We start from the raw sequence: 17472 nt of genomic DNA on the forward strand, positions 1-17472 counted from the left end.
CCGGGCTCTCTGCCTCACTGGGCGGAGGGAGGGCGCGCGGGCGGGGCGGAGCGCGCGGGGAGGCCGAGCGAGCGAGCCACGGGGAGCTCGAAAGAGCCAATCACCGGCCACCTCCCGAAACCCCAGCCGCCGGCCGTGCCACACTGGAACGTCTCGCTTAAAGTAACAGGTTCCTGCTGGGGGTGGGGTGGGGTGGGGTGGGGCGGAGAGGGTGGTGTGAAGGACGGGGCGGGGAGGGGGCGTTGGAGTGGGTAGAGTAGCCAGCTGGGGAGCCATCCCAGCCCCTGAGTAAACTCCCTTCGCCCTACAATAAAAAACGGATTAAAGCTGCTGGAATGTAGCCACTGCTTAGAGCCCCCAGCAGCCGGAGAAGGGGTATTAAATCAAGTCTTAGGCGTTAGTAAGCGCGCTTGGGGGGAGGGAGGGGGCTTTCTTTTACTTTCCACCACGTCTTTTTGTGGTTTTGTGCTGACAAGGCAAGAACTCACACCCAAACAAACTTATTTAAAGATTGAGCAAGAGAAATACCAGCCTACAAATAAGCATCAAAAAGCAGTCGCTTAAGACTGTTATAACCGGCAACAATCCCCGGGCTCCCTTCCCCATCCACTCACAGGCATTTGCCCCAGTACCCCCCGCCTTTCGGCCGCTGCCACTGCCACCGAAAATACAAAAATGAAATGAACAAGAGAAAAACAAAAAGTGCTATTTTCTCTCGAGGGAACTCCTCCCGCTTTGGTAGTCCACGGCTGGGAGACGGCACAAAGCAGTGCCCAGGTGAAGGCGAAATACCTGGGAGTGCCGGGTGCAGACCCTCGGGGACCGGGCTTGGAGTTGTTTTCTTCGGGATGTTCCCCTTCCTGACAGCCTGCCGGGCTGCATCAGAGTGTGGAGGACTGACCTCTGAGGACACGAGGGGCAACCTGGAGTCTTAATATATCAGATAAAGTTAATACTGACTGTAATGTGCATAAATTGGATTATAATCTTTAGGCGTATTGGTGACAGCCAACGTAATCCCATCTCTGGCTATTAATCCAGTTAGATTCCCCGAGTGACAACCAGTCGCTAGAGTGTTCCCACAGTCGCGCGCCTGCAACGTTCCCACTCGGGTTGTTTGGTCTCGGTGGCCGGGGATGGAACAGCGCAGCCCTGGGTGGGGCGGGGTGAGGGATACGGACTAGCTTCCTTTAACAACGCAGACGACCTTTACAAAGGAAACGGATAAGATCTAGACGATTGATTTGAAAGTGAAAGATGGGTGTAACTTTGGTTCGCTAGTTAAATAAAGATCCTTGCTTCTTCCTAACCCTCATTGCTTTTTTGCTTTCTTTACCTTCTTTCTTTTCTCCCCCTTTTCTCTTTCTTCCCAATTTCATTCTGAATCTTTCCTTTGGCTTCATCCTTTTCTCCCAGCCTACCGTCTTTACTTGCTTCTCTTCCTCTTTCCGGCTCAACTTTCTCACTTTATTTCCATTTTTCTTTCTTAAAACCTCCAAAGCAAGTTGACTTGGCCCTTGGATTAAAGAGAGTGTTGTAAGGGGAAGGTTTACCTGGGACATTCCAAGTCTTCATTGTTAATTTTCAGTTCTCCCAGCTGCTCAAAAAAAAAAAAAAAGAAAAGAAAAGAAAAGAAAAGAAAGAAACCCCACACATCAGAACCGACCACTTTGGGTCAACTTTATTTTCTAATCCAACCCTCTAACTCCAACAGTTTGTACTTATAAAACTGATACTCTGGTCTTCCCTCCATTTGCAACCAAGAAAACTTTTCTGGCTTGAGGACTCCAATTTCTCCCATCTCTGTATTGAATTTAGCACCGAGCAGAGAGAAGAGACATTTTAATTCAAGTCCAAGGGCTTAGATTTCTTAACTGACCTACATGTACATAGATGCATATCATCTTGTAGGTGTACCTGTAGGGGTGTCTGTGTACATAAGCACTAAATGTGTATACAGGTAGACAAGCTGTGTGTTAGGATTTAGGTGAAGGGTGGACCTGCTTGCTATGCATTATTAAATTCTTGATAAAATAATCAAATAGAAGAGAAGTCCTGAGCAATAATAAGACTGGAAACTGATGGTTACTTGGATGTGCCATTAGTGAAGCCATTTCCTATAAGGCAGCAACCATTAGGCAGCCAGTGTAGCTGACCACACAGGTAAAAAACAACCATCCTATTCATTGTTTAAGTTGACTTCAAGGTTTGGTGAACTTCTTCCAATGCCAAACGGGCTCTCTTGGAACTTCACCTTGTAACTTGTACTCGCACTAAGGAGCTGATGCCTCCTCGTTGAATTATGTGTTTGCTGAATCCAGATTTATTCCAAGTGTCACCAATATGTCATAGAGTCAGAGAGAGTATTTTCTCTTTACCCATCCTTTCTAAAAGAATACTTTAAAAAACGAATGTAGGTGTCATTCTTATTATCCCGACCCTCTGGAAATATGGATTCTGTCAGTAGATGGCGCACAGAGCCCTTTTACCAACGCCCTTACTTGACCTCTTCAGAACAGAAAACACCAGAGGGGGAGAAAAGGAAAAAAAACGCAGTCCTAAATACTCTTGATTCAACTTTTGGGCAAGGAAATTTATGCCAGTCTCTTGATTTATTATTTATAACACTCTAACAAGCCAGCTATTGATGAAAAGCAATCAAACGGGAATAACAGCAGGTGAATTTTGTGTCCAGTGTATCTGTAGATGTTTGCACTTTGAGGTACAAATGTGAAACAATCTTTTGATACCTGACAATGTGATTGTAGATAATATTTTCAAATAAATTTTAAGACAAACATCTTCCATATTAAGTAGCAAAAAAAATTGAAGTGATGAGGGATAAAACCTCCTGTTTATTAAAAAAATTATCTTACTAAAATTTGTACTATAGGACTTAGCACAGATGAAGTACCATAGGGTTAGCTTTGAGGAGCTGGGGGGGGAGCAATTTACATATTCCTATCAAATAAAATGCTTGATGAAGAATAAAAGAGGGCAATGTGTGAGACATACCATAACTCCTGACCATTACCACTGCCTTCACCACTGTCCTAGCACCATCGTTTTGGCTGCAGCCCTTTTATTTGCAATTGTCCTGTTTACTTCGGAAGCTGAGGCCAGTTTGGATGTTTCTAGCACAAAATAACTCATTTGCAGAGTAGTTATGGTATAAAGAAGCAACAGTTTGTTTTTTGTTAGAATTCTATCTATTTGTTGTGGTGAATTATGGATGTATGAACTCAAATAATCAAATCAGTAAAAAATAACTATTGCTCATGCTTTGCAGTATGAATTTGGAGAGAAAAGGAAGAGGATGCATGGGGAAAAAAGATAATGGGACAGATATTAACCAGATATCTTGCAAATACTAGTTCAGAATAGTTAATGGTACGCTTTTTCTGTGTACTTCACCCGTGTATTCACTCACCAAAACTATGTTTCGTCTATTCCATGCGCCAGGCACAGAGTTGGGCTCTAAGAATAAAAGAACGACAGGGTTCCTGCTGCCGGAGGGGAGAAGTTTCACCTAAAGTGTTTCTCTGTCATTTTTTTTCTTTTTGAAGGATTTTTAAAAGATTTTATCTATTTACTTTTGGAGAGAGGGGAAAGGAAGGAGGAAGAGGGGTAGAAACATGGGCATAAGTGAGCGCCTCTCCAAACCCATAGGGCACACGCCCTGACTGGAAACTGAACTGGCAACATTTCACTTTGCAGGACAGTGCCCAACCAACTGAGCCACACAGGTCGGGGCTCTTTGTAACTTTATAGTACTCAAATTTGGGATTAAGATGTGTGTCACACATAAGTAAGCAGCAAACAAATTTGACACAAACACCCTAAGGACAAGAAAAAGAGTGGCTGGAGATTAGAAGCCAGGAGTCATTGCCCTCAATTCCACCTTTTAACACGTAAAATAAGGTGGGAGGGGAGTGACCTCTTTTTGCAACAGCAGCTAAATACTAATTTTTCCCCTTGATCTTGAAATGTTTTCTCTGTTCACCTTATTATAACTCTTTTAAGGAAAAAAAAAAAACCCTCACAAATGAAAGTTTACTAAGCCTTTTCAAGATCATGAGTATACTTTCTCAGTTGAGATGTCTCTGTTTCTTATGAAAATTTTTGGTTCAAAATGTTACATTTTTAACATTTTGTTTAATTCATGATTCTAGGATAGTCTATTACGAACCCCAAAATAGTATGAATAATTTGAAGAAACAATTGCTCTGATACCACTTCAGGACCTGGTCCAGGACTATTTCCAGAGATAAGAAATACACAAAGCTATTTTAAACACCAGAACCTCTTCCTGTGTAAAGCATTCCCTGAGAATAATTTAAGCAATGTACTTATGCATTCAGAAGACAAGAGTGCCTCCACTGTAATAACTTACTAATTTAGTAGGTTGTATCTCTAATTTAATAAATAGCACCTATAGGCCAAAAACTTAATCAAGGTCTTATGTTGGTCTTATGTAAGACCAACAATGTGAAACATAATAAGTGTTGGAGATCAGCTGGCATAGTGTGATTGAAAAGATCCCCAATACATATAAGAACCCCAGTGGAATATTTATTTGTAGGCAAAATGCATATTAAATTGAAACTGCTTTCTGTAAAACTATCTAAAAAGTTGACCGCTTTTTATGTCTTTATGTATCACTGGGAATTCCTCAAAGGCTGCTGCATAATTTTCTGTCTTTAATAATGATGTGACTTTCTTAATTTTCAGTGGAAGATCTGCTTCCATATATGATTTCACTCTTCCCATTCACATATTATGAATGGAAAATTAAAGTAATCACTTTATCCTAAATCATAAACTATATTTCTTCTTATTTGGTAAAAATGGAAAAATAGCATACTAGGCCTATGACCTAATGTAGACAGCTCAAACTTCAATTAAAACTGCGATTAAAAACCTAGGAAGTAGAAATGACTGCCTTCCATGTATTAAGTGGTCTGACACTAGTTTGAAAATAATACTAAGCCTCTAAGAAGTGAGTGATTTATTGCCTTCTGGTAGGATCAAGTATCCTGATTGGGTTAAACTATTTATAGTCAGCTCTGAATAATCCATGAGTGTATTATCCACTTTGTAGATAATCTATAATGACACATTTATGTGTGTGTTTTGTTAATGTAAATTTATGTTTAAGTTTTTTTTAAACTATACAAAATGCACATGACTACATGTATTTGTCAGTTTCCATTCGTAATTTTCCTCACAGAGAAGTTTGTTAATTCATCCCCTCTCTTTTGGACTCCACTTTCTAACTTTTGTTAAGCAGTTTAGCAGTTTGTCATCCTAGAGATAGAGTGCTTTGGTGGGGGGGGGGAACCACTATTTTCTAGTGAGCAATACAAATTGAAAAGAAAAAAAGGAATATTCATTTACTAGCATGCTGAATCAAAAGAATTCTTATAGGCTATTAGTAATTATTGTTCTGTTATGTATTCTCTATGAAACCAAATACAGGCATGTTAGTGAAGGACTGTCTTCTAAACTGTAGTAGTAGCAATATTGGGGAAATTTCAATTTGTAACAAGAAGATAAAAATCACTTATGAGTAGCAAAAGAGCTTTACTTGTTTCTATACAGTTAGACCCTTAACTTGTATTATTTTAATCGTTTGGCTTATGTTTCATGACTTTGACATTTTGGTTCTACTATTAATTCAGTGTCTTCAATTAACTTCTTAGTCCTATGAAATCAGGATACAAGTATAGGATGCCTCTCAGACTCTCATTTATTTCAAGGCATTTCACAATTACTACTTTGGAGTTGATAGGTTGTTACAAAAAATGAAAGCTGTTATTAAGCACATAACAATAAACTTTTGTTATTCACTTATATCTCTATTGAAGAAAGAAAAAAGATTTAGCCATGACATTGGCAGTTATCTTTTTTTTTTTTTAAATTTCAAAATCATGAAATTATTGCTCTGGTTGGTGTGGCTCAGTGGATTGAATGCTGGCCTGTGAATTAAAAGGTCTCTAGTTCAATTCCCAGAGAGGGCACGCGCCTGGGTTGTGGGCCAGTTGGGGTAGTGAAAGAGGCTCTTACACATTGATGTTTCTCCCCCTCTCTTTCTCCCTCCCTCCCCCTCTCTCTAAAAATAAATAAATAAAATCTTTTTAAAAAATACGAAAGAATTTACTATGGTCACAAACAAGTACTGAGAGTACTTCCAGATCAAAATTTTATTTTTAAGGGCTCCAATTGGTCATATTTGGGGGAACTTGAGTCTCAAAAAGAATCTATGAGTCCATAATGATAATTAAAAAAAATAAGCAGGTAAAAGCAAAAGCTCCTTACAGAAAAATACTAGCTAATTAGTATATGTAAAAGGAATGTTAGAATTAGAAAAATCATCATTTTATAGCCACGAGTGCAGTAATAGATTTAGTCCAGGCTCATCAATATACCATATGCTGAAAGTATAGAAAATGAAATATTTTTGGAAAATACGTTATTCTCAATGATACAGTGTCTCATTGTATCACTCCACAGATTACATATAAAATACTTAGGGAGAAATGGTCTTTACAGTGAAGAAACTGGTGAACACCATTTAACCAAATGATTAAACTTAACATCACCAGTAATGGGAAGAACGGACATCATATGCCTCTTGATGTGATTGATAACAAGCATATAGCATCACTTATTTACTATTTCTGCCCAAAGTGTTGGAATCTAATGGTGAGGAAAAAACAGGCAAAACCCAGATCACATGGGACATTTTATAAGATAACTGGCCTGGATCCTTGAAATGTCAATATTATAACAGAACCCCACCCCCAAAAAAGTGAGGAGATGTTCCAGAAGTTAAAGAAACATGACAACTAAATACAATGCTTGATAGTTAACAGGATTATAGATCCAAAAACAAACATAGAAACAAAAACAGCTTAGGGAAATTCCTGGAACAAGTGGGGGGATTTGAATGTGTACTATATATTTATTGATGTTACTATATCAAGGTTATATTAACTGGATGTACTGATGGCATTGTGGTTACACAGGAAACTCTCCTAGTCCTCAGGAAATGTATGCTGAAGTATTTAGGAAAGTGTCATAATGCCTATAACTTAGTCTCAAGTAGATCAGTCAAAATAACGAATATATTCAGTTATATATAAATATAAATTGAGATAGAAAAGAAAGACAAAGCAAATGAGTAGAAGTAATTATTGTACTACTTTTCTGCAGATTTATTTTTCAAAATATAAATTTTAGGGGGAAAACGGATCCTCAGGATTCAGAAGAAATTTCTGAAGTCATAGTTCAGTGTCTTTCTTGAGTAGTCTGGTTTTCTTTCTTTCTTTCTTTCTTCCACTTAATCCTCTCACGAGGATATGCTTGTTGATTTTTTAGAGTGAGAGGAAGAGAGAGAGAGAGAAACATTGATCAGTTGCCTACTGTATGTGCCCTGACCAGGGATTGAACCCACAGCCTAGGTATGTGCCCTGACAGGGGATGGAACCAGCAACCTTTTGGTGCACAGCACGATGTTCCAACCAAATGAGCCACCCAGCCAAGACAATAGTATTTCCTTTTGTTTACTTTAAAAAATTAACAAGGATGAAAGTAGGGAATATGGGGAGAAGAAAATATGATATAAAGGATTGTATTTGAAAGAAAAGACAGAGTTAGAATGGGGGAGGTATTTGAGGCTTTATATTTTCTCCTTTCCACTCACCACCAAAAAAATTGTTTTTGAATTATAATAGTGTGATAGCTTTGGGTTGATTGACATCTTTGAGGTCAGTATCTTTTGGTGATCTCAGCTTTTCACCGGAAATGAAGGGCTCCAAAAGGGAGCAAGACCCAGGACATGGACGGGGGGCATGCCAAGCTAAATTAGTGACAATATTTTCATGTGAATGTTTTTTCAAAAGTAGATGCTGTTTGTGAAAGGTTTCTCTCATGAGATTACAGCAATTTAAAGGTCATTTGATTCTACAGACTGCTTAATTGTGCCCCATTAAGCGTTTCTGAAAAAGAAGTGTGGTTTTTTTAAAATAACATTCAAGGACTGCCAATATCATCACTGTCTAACTTAGAAAGATTATTTTATTCATGGCTTTTATCACTGACCTAGTGTATAATGCACTGACTTTCCTTTTTTATTGCTCAAGGGCAGCTGGACGAGTAGCCTGGGCTCATTTGGAAACCACCTAATGCTTTTATTCTCAGATAATATTTTCTTTAAAGGTATCCTACCTCTGACACCTGTCAGGCTAGCACTTTCAGAATCAGGAATAGGACTTCTTGATCAGGTGTAGCCAGCACAATGTCTTTAGACATTGGTCAGCAGTGCTGAACAAATAGCAGATGAAGAGATCACTCTTCGGGCTCTTATTTTAGAGCTGGGATTGTTATGGAGAATTTTTATGGATTGGGTACCAGAAAGAGGAATGTGGTAAGAGAACACGAAATAAAAACAAGGTAGAAGGCCTGTGGTTCCTTTCCAAACTTGGGAGAGAAATGTACAAAGGCACCTCTCATTCCTTAAAATGTTGGTCAGGGGCTGAGAAAGTCAATAAGTGAAATAAGTGTTGAAAAAAATCAAGCCACAAATAAAGAATGAATAAACAATATAAACCCAAACCACTTTAAGAAAAATAAAATCCAAACTAGACCACAAAACAAATGTATGGGGAAAAAGAAATCCAAACTAGACCACAAAACAAATGTATGGGAATTACAAATACAATAACTCTACTGTGGAAAAATTCTTTTCACTCTAGGGAAAAAGCTTATAGAGACAGACTTTGACTTTTATTCAGTAACCCCAGTGTGGTAGCTATAATTGCATATAACATAGCCCATATAGTTTATCAATTAATTAGTCTTTATACTGTAGTTGTTACCCAAACTGTGGTTACTTTGTAAACAAAAGGCACCAGAAGTATCATTTAGAGATGTCAGACTTCTTAACTTTTCCTTCAATCAAGACATTTTATTCTATTATATAAACCTGTATTTAAAACTGTGTACTGGCCCCGCTGTGTGCCCAATGTTTTGATTAGAGGGCTAAGGCAATGGTCTGACTATATGCCAAACCCTAAGTTGAGCCTTAAGGCACAGATCATTTTCACATGGCAGAAAAAAAAAAGATGTAAAGGCAGTTTCCAGGTCACAACACAAAATATCCCAATTTATTTGTCTTCCTTGATTTATTGTCTTGATCCAAATTCGCAGCTAGACACTTGAGGCTTAGATTTTTGCTGCTGTAACTCTAATTAAGAGTAAAACAGTTACCATATTAGTGGATAAAATTGCTTCTGTTCCCAGGTTCATTAATCTGTAAAACTATGGAAGGAACACATTAGAATAATATGAAGCATTAAAGAACAAGCAGTTTCCCTAACATTATGAATTTATTTAACAAATATTTATTGTATGTTTACCTATTATATGTAAAGCACACAGAAAAATAAACTTTGCTACTTTATATAAACCTCAATGGAAAGCATATTTGGGTGGAGCGATATTGTTTAAAAGAGAAAGATAAATATAAGGGAAAATAAATACTTGGAATTATGTAGAGAAATAAGAAAATCTGCTAAAAGGCAATGTTGAAAACCTTGCAAGTATTTAGTATTTGAGTTCCTCAAGATGCTATATTTCCTGGTCTAAATCTACTTGTTAAATAACAGGAAACAATGTGAATAAGATATTATGGGCGCAGTTTGAATTTCATAACAACATGAGAATGGAAAAGTATGGGCCACACAGGATTCGTTCTGTCGTTACGAACAAATCCAATGAAGATGCGCTCAACTTCATTCTTTCAGTTGAGATAAATCAGAACAATCCTGGTCCTGATCTTCTTAGAGCAGCAGTCTTTACCTTTATTCCTTTCCCCCACTAAGCTAGTATTTGATCCTATTGGTCATTTTAAAAAGCTGGCCTTGTTTCATGGGTAGGAACCTTAAAAAATTAGATCTGAATGTAATTACTGCAGCTTTATTGTTTAATTTTACATATTAGGGAGTAGCAGTTCATTGAACTCATGTGAATATACATGAAAAATGCTATGAAATAAAATTAAATCAACCTAAGTGTATTTTTTGTAAGATTGACCTAAATAAAAATTGGCTAAACTGCTCCTTAATGTCAAAGATAAAATGATTTAACTCTTGGGTATAAGAAGCCCACTTGGCAAAACTGGGAAGCTCAAGTAACTCTGAACCATGCGCATTTCTCAAGAAGGAAGCTCTTTGATATCAAGTAGTAGTCTCCAGTTGGTAGAGTTCAGGAACAGCAGACTTTCCCAAAATAAATTTGGGACCTTATTCTATTGTAGCAATAGAAAAAAAAATTACTTCATAATAATTTTTATTAAGCTAATTGTACAAAGTGATTCCAATTAGGAAGAAAGATAGCCCAAAAGTAACCATCAAACTAAATGTGCAAGTGGTATTTTATTTATTCATTTTTTATCCTCCCCTGAGGACATGCTTATTAATTTTACTTTGCTTATTTATTTATTTTTTTAGAGAGAGGGAAAGGGAAGGAGAAAGAGAGGGAGAGAAACATCAGTGTGTGGTTGCTTCTCATGTGTCCCTCATTCAGGACCTGGCCTGCAACCCAGGCATGTACCCAGACGGGAATCGAACCAGTAATCCTTTAGTTCAAAGCCCGAGCTCAATCCAATGAGCTAAATCAGCCAGGCAGCACTCATTAATTTTAGAAAGAGGGTTAAGGAGAGAGAGTGAGAGGGAGAAAGCCACTGATGTGAGAGAGAAACATTGGCCTGCTACCTCCTCTCACATGCACCCCGACCAAGGACACACCTGAAACCCAGGCATGTGCCCTCATCTCAAACCTGCAGCCTTTCAGTTTCTGGCATGACATTTCTACCAAATGAGCCACATCAGCCAGGGCAGAAGTGATATTTTTTAAACCCCCAAATCAGTGTTTGTGTTGTTGTTGTTTTTTTATGGCAGTCAATACACATAGTTTTCTAAGCACTTACTTGGCCTGAAACAATCACAGTGGAACTAAAATAAAAGCCTGGCTCTGTTGACTCATGACAGCTCCCATATGCAAGTCACTCAAAAGCTATTTTCAGGAAAGAATACATGTTTGCAAAGAAGAAAACCATAAATAAAATAGAGAAATTATATAAGAGTGGGGAGAAATTAGTAATTGGAAAATTTAACATAAATATTTGAATTTACTGCTTCTCCCAGAAAAAGCAAATGAGAAGATCTGGCCACCCAAGGCTCACGTCACGTATCTGTGAGACAACCCAGAAGGCTCTGACTTCAGGCCCCCAATAGACTAGGTAATCCTTCTCTAAGTACCTGCAGTTCTTCTCTGTGCATTGCACTCACTTACTCAACAGGCATAGCCCTGGAGACCTTTTATATGGCAGTAAAGATAATCTTATCCCTAGGACGCAGTGGATGTGAGTAATCAATGGTGGGCAAACTATGGCCGGCAGACCAAATCAGGCTTTAAGTCTTTTGAGCTAAAAAATTTTTTAAAAAGAACTTCTACATTTTAAAATAATTAAATTAAAAAAACATAAAGGCTGTTTTATTAGGTAAAAATTATTTTGAATTCAATGTTTTGTGTCTATAAATGAAGTTTTATTGGCACACAGCAAAACCCATTAGTTTACTTATTATCCGTGGCTGCTGTTTGCACCGTGAGGGCAGAATGGAGTAATCGTGACAGAGACTATGGGGCCCACAAAGCACAAAGATACCCCTTCTGTCCCTAAACAGAAAATGTTTGCTGACCTGATTTGGAATGCTACTCTCCAATAGAAATTTATGTAAGCCACACATGTAATTTTAAACATTCTAGTAGCCCCATTTCAAAAGAAACAAATGAAGTTGATTTAATGTTTTAGTTAACCCAGTATATCTAAATATTAGCACTTTAATATGCAATTGATATAAAACTTTTTAATGAAATATTTTACATTATTTTTTTCATACTGAGTCTTTGAATTCAGTACTAGCAGTGTGTCTCAAATTGGATTAGCTACATTTCAAGTGCTCAGTAGCTACAATGGTGCCAGCAAATTGGAAGGACAACACAGATTTAGAGCCTGAGAATATTCCTAGGAGGAGGCAAAAATTTAGCAAAGCAATTAAGTCCATTTATGTAATAAGGAGCTCAGGGGTAAAGGAAAAATGGAGTAGGAACAGATGCCTCTAGTCTGGAGAGTGCAATGCAGTGGAGTGAAGGAAACGAGAGTGGCTCTAAGGAGGTGAGGTACTGGGCTGCCTCACCGAACAGAGCAGGAGACCTATGGGAGAAGAAAAGCATGATTTTAAGAAGGATTGAGGGGAGTCTATGGCTCCTTTTCATGGGGTTCAAAAACCTGAAGATACTGTGTTTTTGTAAGTGAAACATTTTTTTAAATTAACTTTATCGAGGTGACATTGGTTAATAAAATTACATAGATTTCAAGTACACAATTCTGATAGATCATCTGTATATTGCAGTGTGTGTTTACCACCTAAAGTCAAACTGTATTTGACTCTCTTTACTCTTTTTCACTCCCAGCCCCTATTCCCTCTGGTGACCACCATACCGTTCATTTAAAATATTTAAGATTGCATGGACTTCACTCTTTGTCAAGAACACTGCTCTAGATTTGAGCCCCAAGGATTAAAGCTTCAGAGCATTAACAAATATTTTAGAGGAGGGGGCTTTTCATCAAAATGCAGTGTGGGAAGGAGAAAAATCCCTAATCTATCCCTCTTTTTATTTCCCTAGAATGTGGGAGGAACCCTTCTTGTTGCCTTCTCCACCATTACCCACTCCCCTCCGTTGGAGGAGGCGTGCCTAACCAGATGCGTGGGGGTCTCTCATTTCTGGAGGAAGAGTGTGGATGGTAATGGCCACTGGCTGAAGCTCTCCTGTCCCTCCATGCGGTCAGCGCAGCACAGGCTCTCCCTTTGTGCTCCTCCCAATTCTTGCACATCCTCTCTCATGTTGTAATAAACATACAATTCTAATACAATACCGTAATTACTGTAGTGGAGCTTTATTTTATTGGGGTGTAATTAACGTACTCATACAACATCGTATTAGTTATAATGGAGCTTTGTTTAAAGTAGCATAAGAGCAAAAAGGAAAGAGAGGCAGGGGGTTGGAGGACATTCCTCACAATCAGTAGTCTTCCTTTACCTCTCATATCACTTTACATAGTGCCATTTTGTCATTCAACATTACAGTGAAAATGTTGCTTTTCAGTTTGTAGTCTATGTAAAATTAGATGGTAAAAGCTGCATTAGTCAGAATTTTTATATGTATATATGTAAGTGTGTATATAAATGAGAAATTTCATTTTGGAAATTCCTGAGATGATCCAAGGATTGCTTGGACATTGAGATTATACCCAGTGTAAAATATATCTTTCTTAATTTTTTAATTCAGTAAACACTCATATATGCCAGACACTGTTACAAGTACTTTACAAGTAATAACTTTTTTTTTCATGTGCCCCAGGCATGAACCCACTTTGGCCACAAACGCAGGCAACAAGCTGGGATGAACTAAGGACTGTGCAACTGCTCTGCCCCTGACTGATGTAAAAGCAATGCCACCAATCGGGCATGTCTTTGTCCATTGCCAGGGGGACAAGTATTAACTTTTTAAAAAAATTTTAAATATATATTTTATTTTATTGATTATGCCTTTACATTTGTTCTATTTCCCCCCCTTTATTCCCCTCCACCCTTCGCACCCCTTCCCCACAATTCCCCCTTTAGTTCATGACCGCGTGTCTCAAATTCTTTATATTCTATATTTCCCCTACTATTCTTACCTTCCCCCCTATCTATTTTCTATCTACTGTCTATGCTACTTATTTTCTGTACCTTCTCCCCCCTTCTCCTTCTCCCACTCCCCTGTTGCTAACCCTCCACATGATCTTCATTTCTATGGTTCACTCCTGATCTAGCTGTCCTCTTAATTTGCTTTTATTTTAGGTGTGATTGTTAATAACTGTGAGTTTGCTGTCCTTTCACTGTTCATCTTTTTTATCTTCTTTTTCCTAGGTAAGTCCCTTTAACATTTCATATAATAAGAGCTTGGTGATGATGAACTCCTTGAATTTGATCTTATCTGAGAAGCACTTTATCTGCCCTTCCATTCTAAATGAAAGCTTTGCTGGATAGAGCAATCTTGGTTGTAGGTCTTTGGATTTCATGACTTGGAATACTTCTTTCCAGCCCCTTCTTGCCTGTAAGGTCTCTTTTGAGAAATCCACTGACAGTATGATGGGAACCCCTTTGTAGGTGACTGTCCCCTTATCTCTTGCTGCTTGTAGGATTCTCTCCTTCATCTTAATCTTGGCTAATGTAATGATGATGTGCCTTGGTGTGTTCTTTCTTGGGTCCAACTTCTTTGGGACTCTGAGCTTCCTGGATTTCCTGGAAGTCTATTTTCTTTGCCAGAATGGGGAAGTTCTCTTGTATTATATGTTCAAATAAGGTTTCCACTTGTGACTGTTCCTCTTCCCCTTCTGGTACTCCTATAATTCAGATGTTGGAGCATTTAAAGATGTCCTGGAGGTTCCTAAGCCTCTCCTCATTTTTTTGAATTCTTGTTTCTTCATATTTTTCTGTTTGGTTATTTTTTTCTTCCTTCTGGTCTGCTCCCTTGATTTGAGTCCCAGTTTCCTTTCCATTACTATTGGTTTCCTGTGCATTTCCCTTCATTTCAATTAGTTTAGCCTTCATATGTTCCTCTAATTTGTGAGTAAAATCAACCAGTTCTGTGAGCATCCTGATCACCAGTGTTTTGGACTGTGCATCTGAAAGTTTGGCTATTTCTTCATCACTTAGATTTATTGGCTCTGGGGCTCTGAGTTGTTCTTGAGCCATGTTTTGATGTGTTTGTGCATGTTATGTATGAGGAGAGGTGCCTTAGTTGTTCACCAGGGCGGGGCCACCCAGGTCACTGGTTTGTGATGCTGTATGTGGGGGTGGGGTCAGAGAGGGAGCAACGGCAGTCCTCTCCACTCCCCCAGTCTGCCTCACCGCTCGCCCCCACCTGTTTATCTGAGCGCAAATGTGCGAGCCCTCCATCCTGCGCAGGGGCCTTCGTGGTCTGTCTCAATGCTCGCCTCTTCACTGGTTTATCTGTGCGCAAATGCACAACCACAGACAGCTAGCCGTGCGCACCTTCCCTGGGTCCGCCCGTAGCTACCCCGCACCTGGGATCCTCTCCCTGGGCTGCCTGCACACTGCCCAGGTCAGGGGGTGGGGGAATCTTTTTGCCCCACCCCCTCTGCTGCTGGCTTTGCCCCTCTCACCGGTTTAGATGAGTGGTTCTTTGTTTTTTGGACTTCATATTGTTCAATTTTCTGTGGTTTGGTTGCATTTATCATTGTTAAAACTTTGTTGTTTTTAGATTTGGTTGTGCGAGGAAGCAAAGTATTCCCACCTACGCCTCCATCTTGGCGGAAGTCCACAAGTATTAACTCTTTAACCCCAATAATACTTCCATCATGTTGCACTATTATTTTCTCCATCCTAGGCTTGAGCAATCTGAGGTGCTGAAAGGTTAAGTACCTTGTGGAAGGTCACACAGCTAGTGACAAAGATCTAGTGTGACCCACTGTCCCAATTTGCCTGCAAGTGTCCATTGACGAGTCCTGCACCCCTGATAGAAATTTTCAGTCCTGGAAAAGCCAGGATGGGTGGTCACCCAAAAATTCAAACTCTAGCAATCTGATGCCAGATTTCATGTTACTAAGTAAGGGGCGTAATACTTCCCTCACAATAATGCAGGGATAACACCATATGTAATAATAGACCAAACAAAAGCCACCCTGAAAGCTAGGCCTTTAAATTTAAGATGCTCCATTTGGCAAATTCACCTTCAGCTCACCTAGACTTCTAATAAACACTCCAGAATTTGCTAGGGTTAATTCACATCAATTGCTTGCAGCTGTAGAGCAGACATGGCAATTGCAGTTTCCAGAAAATGAAGCAGAGGGAAGATTGGAAATTCCCGGTGAGAATGGCAAAGATGTCTCACTCTTCACAACTGGGGACTGCAGGAACTTGAAAAGTCTGTAAATCACCTGGAAGCACCCTGTGTTGTTTTCCTGCTTTGTATGCCTGTTTCAGTAAGTCTCTGTTTCCATGGTCATTAAAGAAAGTTTCTGTTATATGTGTCTGTTGGCTTTTTCTTTCTTTCTTTTTCTTTCTTTGGGGGGAAAGAATCTTCTTTCAAATTGATTTGAGAAAGAGGCAGACAGACAGACATCAATTTTTGTTCTACTGAGTGTGCAGCTTCGTCAGGGACCCATATGGATTGGTGAGGGTGGAAGAGTACACCCACCTAGCCAGCCAGATCATCCAAATCAACCCTGGTGATCAATGGGGTGACAGATGTGGCAGCCAGATCACCCTCACATCCAATTGGTTGATTACTATATGTGCCCTGACTGGAGATCGAACCTGCAGCCTTTACATACTGGGACAATGCTGAAACCAGTTGAGCCACTTGTCCAGGGCATGCTGGTCTTTCCTTTCAGTCATCATCATGGATTTGTCAGGACAATACCAGACTAAAAAAGCAACTCTGATAGGGCCAGTGCTCAGAGGACAGAGGGGATGGGTGGGTGTCCCATGGGCAATGGGGAAAGATAAAAGATAGTGAAGGACACAGGTAGAAGATTAAAGTGTATTGGCAGGGCCTGAGTCCAAGTTTCTGCCATCACCTCTCAAATCGCACACAGATGCAGCTAAGTGAATAAAACTTTCAGAAGACGCTTCAAGGAGTGGCCTCTCCCACTCTGGCATTTCACGAGGAGCATCCCCACTGTTCACCTCTCTGCTCCTTCTTTGGCCAATACTAAGTACAGAAAGAGCCATCAGAGGAGTGAGGTGCCTTTCTTCCCCCTTTCGCCTCCCTACTCCTACAAAAATAAGTGGAGAGAAAGGAATAGTAAACACCATTTAAAGAAACTACAGTCCTTGGCTTCTTCCACTGAGATCTTGTGTAAAACCGCTTGCAATGAAGAAAAGGTTTTTTTTTTAAGTCCTTAATTCAGATTTAGATTTTCAAACCAAGACAAAGAAAATGCACCCAATCTGTGAGGAAGTCTCAGGGAAGGTGTCCACAAGGAGTGAATTCTGAGTTGAGATTGAAGGGTAAGAGTTTGTCACATGAACAAAGGGGAGGGAAATTTGAGAGAAACAACCCAATATTCTTCCCTCAGCCTAAAAGACACTAGGCAGGGGTGGGGTGGAGAGGTACTGAGACTGGAGAAATCAGCGGTGCTCAGCAGCCTGAGGAAAGAGTGGTGGGAGATGAGGAGCCAACTCTTGAAGGGCATTGTATGTCATGCTAAGAACTGAATTTGTGCCAAGGGAGAACTATTAAAATAGTTTCAGCAGAGGAGTAACACAATCAGATTTGCATGTTAAAAAGATCACCGTATGAGAATGTCAGTCACACAGAGACCTAAGGAATGTGCCA

General features: G+C 39.5%; 1 long non-coding RNA gene and 1 pseudogene across 1 annotated transcript; one reads left to right on the forward strand and one right to left on the reverse strand.

Moving 5' to 3' along the window:
- Positions 1-121: 121 nt before the first annotated feature.
- LOC128626034 (uncharacterized) lies at positions 122-12957 on the forward strand. The gene is made up of 3 exons (XR_008389918.1): positions 122-169; positions 11208-11302; positions 12751-12957. It is a non-coding gene; the product is annotated as an uncharacterized LOC128626034 (long non-coding RNA).
- A 515-nt stretch (positions 12958-13472) lies between these two features.
- Positions 13473-13617, reverse strand: LOC119045026 (uncharacterized; annotated as a pseudogene).
- Between the last annotated feature and the right edge of the window lie 3855 nt (positions 13618-17472).

This window comes from Artibeus jamaicensis, unplaced genomic scaffold (genome assembly GCF_021234435.1).
Source record: "Artibeus jamaicensis isolate MK-2021 breed Jamaican fruit bat unplaced genomic scaffold, CSHL_Jam_final scaffold_1964, whole genome shotgun sequence".
Taxonomy (NCBI): Eukaryota; Metazoa; Chordata; class Mammalia; order Chiroptera; family Phyllostomidae; genus Artibeus; species Artibeus jamaicensis.